Source organism: Monodelphis domestica, chromosome 6 (genome assembly GCF_027887165.1).
Source record: "Monodelphis domestica isolate mMonDom1 chromosome 6, mMonDom1.pri, whole genome shotgun sequence".
NCBI classification, from domain to species: Eukaryota; Metazoa; Chordata; class Mammalia; order Didelphimorphia; family Didelphidae; genus Monodelphis; species Monodelphis domestica.
The window spans coordinates 275,928,621-275,935,725 of NC_077232.1; the positions used below are offsets into that span (position 1 = coordinate 275,928,621).

The window sequence follows — 7,105 nt, forward strand, 5'->3', positions numbered from 1 at the left end:
AGACAAAGGTGTGGTGGAATAAGTAAAGAGTGTGGAGCTGAACTTGGAAAGAGATAAAGACATGGAGGTCAGTGGAAGTTCTAGAAGAAACCAAAGGAAAGGAGCTACAGAGGTAGGACTTGGGTGTCTGAAAGAAATTTATTAAATGATGTTCTTTACAGCTTTACAGCTTACAGAGTGAGGTCCTAATTTTAACATGGCATCATAATTGTGGTGGCTCTTCCAAAAATTGTTCTAGTTTTCTTTTTAAACAGATATCAATGCCCATTCCCCATAAAAGAGGCTAGAGAGCCTGTCTCCAGGCATGTTCTGATGACATGGAGTGGAACTGGCTTGAAGAGACCATGGAGTATCAGAAGATAACTGGTACTATTTTTCAGTTTGCTTACTGAAGGGAGAAACCCTTTTTCCAAATGGGTTCATAACCAGAACTAGGATTCTTTTCAAAAAATTTCTCAGCTGGTGCTTACTTCATCATCATGTATACTAAAATTGGCATGATACAGAGAAGATCAGCATGGCCCCTTTGCAAAGATGAAATGCAAATTAGTGATATATTTATATATATATTTATATCATATATATCATATATATAAATATTTATATATTTATATTATATATTTTACCATATTTTAATGTCTCACACCCATTCCAAGACATGGTCAAAATGGGTATATAATCTAAACATAAAGAGTGATAATATAAGTAAATTAGGGGAAGAGAGAATAGTTTACTTGTAAGATCTCTGGAGAAGGAAAGAACTTATGAACAAACAAGAGATAGAGAACATTACAAGATGTAAAACAAATAACTTTGACAATATTAAAAATTAATAAAGTTTTGTGCAAACAAATATTACAAGGGAAATAACAAACTGGAAAAAATGTATAAGAAATTTCTCTGATAAAGGTTTCATTTCTCAAGTATATAAAGAACTGTGAGTCAAATTCATAAGAATCCAAGTCATTCCCCAATTGAATAAAGGATATGAATAGGCAGTTTTCAGATGAAGAAATCAAAGTGATCAATTATCATATGAAAAAATGTTCTGAATTACTCTTGAATAGGGAAACTCAAATTAAAACAATGCTGAGGTACCACCTCACACCTATCAGATTGGTCAATATGACAGTAAAGAAAAATTATAAATGTTGGAGGGAATGTGGCAAAATTAGGACACTAATACATTGCTGGTGGAGTTGCGAATTGATTCAACCATTCTGGAAGACAATTTGGAATTATGCCCAAAGGGAATGAATAGCTTTTGCTCTATCAGTACTGTACTACTAAGTCTGTATCCCAAAGAGATAAAAAAAAAGTGGGGAAGGACCTGTTTGTACAAAAGAACTTATAGCTGCACTTTTTGTTGTGTCAAAGAATTAGAAACAAAAGGGATATTCCTCAGGTGGGGAATGTCTAAACAAAATGTGGTTCATGATGGTGATGGAATACTATTGTACTATAAGGAATGATGAACAGGATGATTTCAGAGAGAACTGGAAAGACCTACATGAACTGATAAGTAGAACCAGGAGAACATTATATACAGTAACTGAAATATTGTGGATCTATCAAATGACTTTTCTACTAACAGCAATACTATGATCCAAGACAATTTTGAGGAACTTAAGAAAAAGAATGCTATCCAACTGTAGCATCCCAAGCATATTCACATCTATGAAATATAAATGACTGTATGGCGACTGTGTCTCCAAGCATAAGGTTATACCAATGAGGCTTGTGAATGTAACCTTGAACTGGACATGTGGCCCTTGGCTAAGACAAACTCATTAACATGCTCGGACTCAATTCCCCAGGAAAGCGTGGTTTGCAATCTACACGCCCAAAGGTGTTCCCTCTACCTTGCCACCCAATCTTAATTGTCTATACTTTGTGATGTGGTTACTACGTCCTTGGGAATACCGCCCAAGCAGGACAGGAATAAATTCAGAGGCAATCCCATGAACTTCCTCTTGGCTCTTGGCCTTTCTCCCCTTCCTTGGAGCTCCACTGGGCTCCTCAATGATTGTCTCTCTCTCCTCTTGACCTTCTCCTTCCCCGAGGCTGTAACCATCTCGGCCTGCATTTCCTACCTTAATCTCCAACTCCACCTCGTGTTCCTTTGTACTCATACTCTCCTATCAAAGGGAGTATCATAGGGATTGCCTGCCCTATCCAACCACTGACTTGTCCGTGTCTTTCATTTCCACCCTGGTTCTCGGTTCCTACCTCTCCTCGAGTCCCATCACAAAGGTGAGCCCCTTCCCTTGTGGGACCCTGCTGGTCAGGGAAGTCCATTAAGGAAAACCCCACACCAACCTCCAGAGAAAGAACTTTTGGAGTATAAATTCAGATGAAAGCATAGAATTTATCACTTGTTCATTTGGGTATATAATTTGAGGTTTTCACTTTATGAGATTATTCACTTAAAGGGAGGTGGAGTCAAGATAGCTGCTTAGCAAGCGGCAAAAATTCATACCTCGGAAGACCATTCTTTACCTATTACAGACTGACTGCTCCTAGGGCACCAAAATTCAAGCTGAGCAAGAGGACAGAGGTGGGGAATCCTCCTTCTGGACTCAAATCAAAAGCTACACCCCCCCAAAAGATGGAACCTGAGAATACTCAGGTCTAAGGGGAAGGCAGAGGAAAGGTCCCAGGACCCCTCCCCACCAACCCAGAGGGCTGAGCCCCCAGCGGCAGCGCGAACCTCTGAGAGGGCAAAGGTGCTGGTTTGGAGGGTCTACCTTGTGAGCATCGGGGTGCTGGGCACTGAGTGTCCAGTGTGTACAGCGGGGAGGAATCCAGGGAGAGACAGGGGCCGTGGCTGGGACTCTCCATCAGGCTCCAGTCTCACCATTGCCTTGGGGCACATCCAGACCAATCCAGTTGAACCTAATCCCATCAGGATTCCTCAGAGCTCAGGGAGGCAGGCAAAGGCACTGGGGAACCTTGTGGACAGTGGAGAAGCAGCTGGAGAGAACTGGAGAGAGCCTGGGCAGCCCAGCATTTCAGGAGTCTTTGGCCTCAGAGCACATACAGCCCAACCTAGTTGAACTTAATCCGATCAAAAGCCTCCAGAGGACAGGGAAGCTAACATTCCTCCCTTAGAGACTGTACCAAGAGATCTGACAAAGCTCCAAGAGCTTTGGGACTGACAGCCCCAAAACAAAAAAAAAATTAGAGGAGCAAGAGCACAGACAAATATGGGGAGAAAAGAAGGGGTAAACCCGAGCAAACAACAGAAAAAAAAAAGAAAGAAATTACAATAGACAGCTTCTGCACAGGTAATGAGCAAAGAGCAAACCAAACAGAGGGGGAGGGATCAGCAAAGGAAAAATCAGAAATCCCAGCGAATTGGATACAGGCTTTGGAAGAACTCAAACTGCAATTCAAAACACAATTAAGAGAGGCTGAAAACAATTGGGAAAAGAACTTAAAAACTAAGACAAGTCGAGACTTCCGGTTAAGATGGCGGCTTAGAGAAAGCTGAAGTTCAGATCTCCGGAAAACCCTTCCCGACCGATCTCAAACTAGAAGCTCCTAAGGCGCCGAAATTCAAAACGATCAACAGCACAGACCCTGGGAACCCTCCTCCTGGACCTGGACCCGGTTCAAAAGGTACAGCTCCCCTTAAAAGCCAGAACCCGAGATCCCTCGGACCTCAGGGGTAGGAGCGCAGAGTCCAAGGCTCCCGGAAGCGGCAGCCGCGCTGGGCTCAGAGAGCAGGGTCTGAGGAACAACAACCCTCAGGGTCTTCTACCCAAGTCCCAGTCCGGGTGAAAGTTACTGCCTGGGGCCTCCGCTGCAAAGAGCTGGTCGGTCCGGGTGAAAGTTACTGCCTGGGGCCTCCGCTGCAGAGAGCTGGTCAAAACAACAGCAACCCTCAGGGCGGGCAAGACAGCCTCACGGGCTGGATCCTGCTATCCAAGTCTCAGTGAAAGTCTGTGCTCTCGGAGCTTGGGGAAGCGGTAGCCCATCCCCCCGCAGGCCAACGAAACAGCCTCACGGCCAGGGATTCTGAAGGCAACTTCCGGAAATCGAGCCAGGGGGAGAGTGTGGCCTCGTGGACCGACCCTTCCATTCCAGTTCCAGTGAGGCATATTCAGTTTAACCCAGGGAACGCTCATAGAACCAACATCTGCCCAGGACTAAAGCCTCTGATCACCAGACAAAGACAAGAAAAGCCAATCCTCCACGTTCAGAGATGACAAACTCCACAGAAGCACAGAAGCCCCAAAATACCAAGAAAAATAAGAAGAAAGGGGAGACTCTGGACACATTCTATGGAGCCAAAATACAAAATACAGAGCAGATAGAAGAAGATATACAAGAAAATTCTCCAAAATCTCCCAAAGGAAATAGAAACTCTCCACAAACCCATGAAGAATTTGAATCAGAAAGGACCAAAAAGATGGAAGCCCTCTGGGAGGAAAAGTGGGAAATGATGCAAAAGAAATTCACGCATTTACAAAACCAGTTTGACCAAACTGTAAAAGAAAACCAGGCTTTAAAGCAAGAACTAATAAAGCAAAGCCAAAACACCAAGAAATTAGAAGAGAACATAAAATATCTCACCGACAAGGTGATAGATCTGGAAAACAGGGGGAGAAGAGAAAATTTAAGAATAATTGGACTCCCAGAAAAGCCAGAAATAAACACCAAACTGGACATGGTGATACAAGATATAATCAAAGAAAATTGCCCAGAGATTCTAGAACAAGGGGGCAATACATCCACTGACAGAGCTCACAGAACACCTTCTACACTAAACCCCCAAAAGACAACTCCCAGGAATGTAATTGCCAAATTCCAAAGCTATCAAACAAAAGAAAAAATCCTACAGGAAGCCAGAAAAAGACAATTTAGATATAAAGGAATGCCAATCAGGGTCACACAAGACCTTGCAAGTTCTACGCTGAATGATCGTAAGGCATGGAACATGATCTTCAGAAAGGCAAGAGAGCTGGGTCTCCAACCAAGAATCAGCTACCCAGCAAAACTGACTATATACTTCCAAGGGAAAGTATGGGCATTCAACAAAATAGAAGACTTCCAACTTTTTGCAAAGAAAAGACCAGAGCTCTGTGGAAAGTTTGATACCGAAAATCAAAGAGCAAGGAATACCTGAAAAGGTAAATATTAAGGAAAGGGGAAAAATGTTATCTTCTTTTACTCAAACTCTCTTCTATAAGGACTACATTTATATCAACCTATGTATACTAATATGTGGGGAAAATGTAATGTATAAATAGGGGGTAAAGAAAGACCAAATAGAATAATGGTTCTCACACAAAGATTCACAGGGGAAGGGGAGGGGAAGAAAACTCCTATAAGAAGGAGAGGAAGAGAGGGGGGGGGGGTTACTTAAACCTCAATCTCAGGGAAATCAACTCTGAGAGGGAAAAACATCCAGATCCATTGGGATCTTGAATTCTATCTTACCCAACAAGGGTAAGGAGAAGGGAAAACCAAGGGGGGGAGGGGGAGAGGGAGAACAAAAAGGGAGGGAAAGAGAGGGGGGAGGGGGAGGGAACAAAAGGGAGGGACTAAAAAGGGAAACATCAAGGGAGGGGACAAGGGGGACTGATTCAAAGTAAATCACTGGACTAAAAGGTAGAGCCGAAGAAGAAAAGGTTAGAATTAGGGAAGGCAATCAAAATGCCAGGGAGTCCACAAATGACAATCATAACTTTGAACGTGAATGGGATGAACTCACCCATAAAACGTAGACGAATAGCAGAATGGATTAGAATCCAAAACCCTACCATATGTTGTCTTCAAGAAACACACATGAGGCGGGTTGACACCCACAAGGTCAGAATTAAAGGATGGAGTAAGACCTTCTGGGCCTCAACTGATAGAAAGAAGGCAGGAGTGGTAATCATGATATCTGATAAAGCCAATGCAAAAATAGACCTGATCAAAAGGGATAGGGAAGGTAATTATATTTTGTTAAAAGGGACTCTAGACAATGAGGAAATATCATTAATCAACATGTATGCACCAAATAATATAGCACCCAAATTTCTAATGGAGAAACTAGGAAGAAATAGACAATAAAACCATACTAGTGGGAGACTTAAACCAACCATTATCAAATTTAGATAAATCAAATCAAAAAATAAATAAGAAAGAGGTAAAAGAAGTGAATGAAATCTTAGAAAAATTAGAATTAATAGACATATGGAGAAAAATAAATAGGGATAAAAAGGAATACACCTTCTTCTCAGCACCACATGGCACATTCACAAAAATTGACCATACATTAGGTCACAGAAACATAGCACAAAAATGCAAAAAAGCAGAAATAATGAATGCAGCCTTCTCAGATCACAAGGCAATAAAAATAATGATTAGTAATGGTACATGGAAAACCAAATCTAAAACCAATTGGAAATTAAACAATATGATACTCCAAAACCGTTTAGCTAAAGAAGAAATCATAGAAACAATTAATAATTTCATCAAGGAAAATGACAATGGCGAAACATCCTTTCAAACCTTTTGGGATGCAGCCAAAGCGGTAATCAGAGGCAAATTCATATCCCTGAAAGCTCATATTAACAAACAAGGGAGAGCAGAGATCAATCAATTGGAAATGCAATTGAAAAAACTCGAAAGCGATCAAATTAAAAACCCCCAGCAGAAAACCAAATTAGAAATCCTAAAAATTAAGGGAGAAATTAATAAAATCGAAAGTGATAGAACTATTGATTTAATAAATAAGACAAGAAGCTGGTACTTTGAAAAAACAAACAAAATAGACAAAGTACTGGTCAATCTAATTAAAAAAAGGAAGGAAGAAAAGCAAATTCACAGCATTAAAGATGAAAAGGGGGACAGCACCTCCAATGAGGAGGAAATTAAGGCAATCATTAGAAATTACTTTGCCCAATTATATGGCAATAAATACACCAATTTAGGAGAAATGGATGAATATATACAAAAATACAAACTGCCTAGACTAACAGAAGAGGAAATAGAATTCTTAAATAATCCCATATCAGAAATTGAAATCCATCAAGCCATCAAAGAACTTCCTAAGAAAAAATCCCCAGGGCCTGATGGATTCACCTGTGAATTCTATCAAACATTCAGAGAG

The 7,105-nt window shown here is 41.1% G+C and overlaps 1 non-coding gene across 1 annotated transcript; it reads left to right on the forward strand.

Annotated features, from left to right (window-relative positions):
• Positions 1-462: 462 nt before the first annotated feature.
• On the forward strand, positions 463-570 carry LOC130455332 (U6 spliceosomal RNA). Its single transcript, XR_008913245.1, has one exon. It is a non-coding gene; the product is annotated as a U6 spliceosomal RNA (small nuclear RNA).
• Positions 571-7,105: the final 6,535 nt, after the last annotated feature.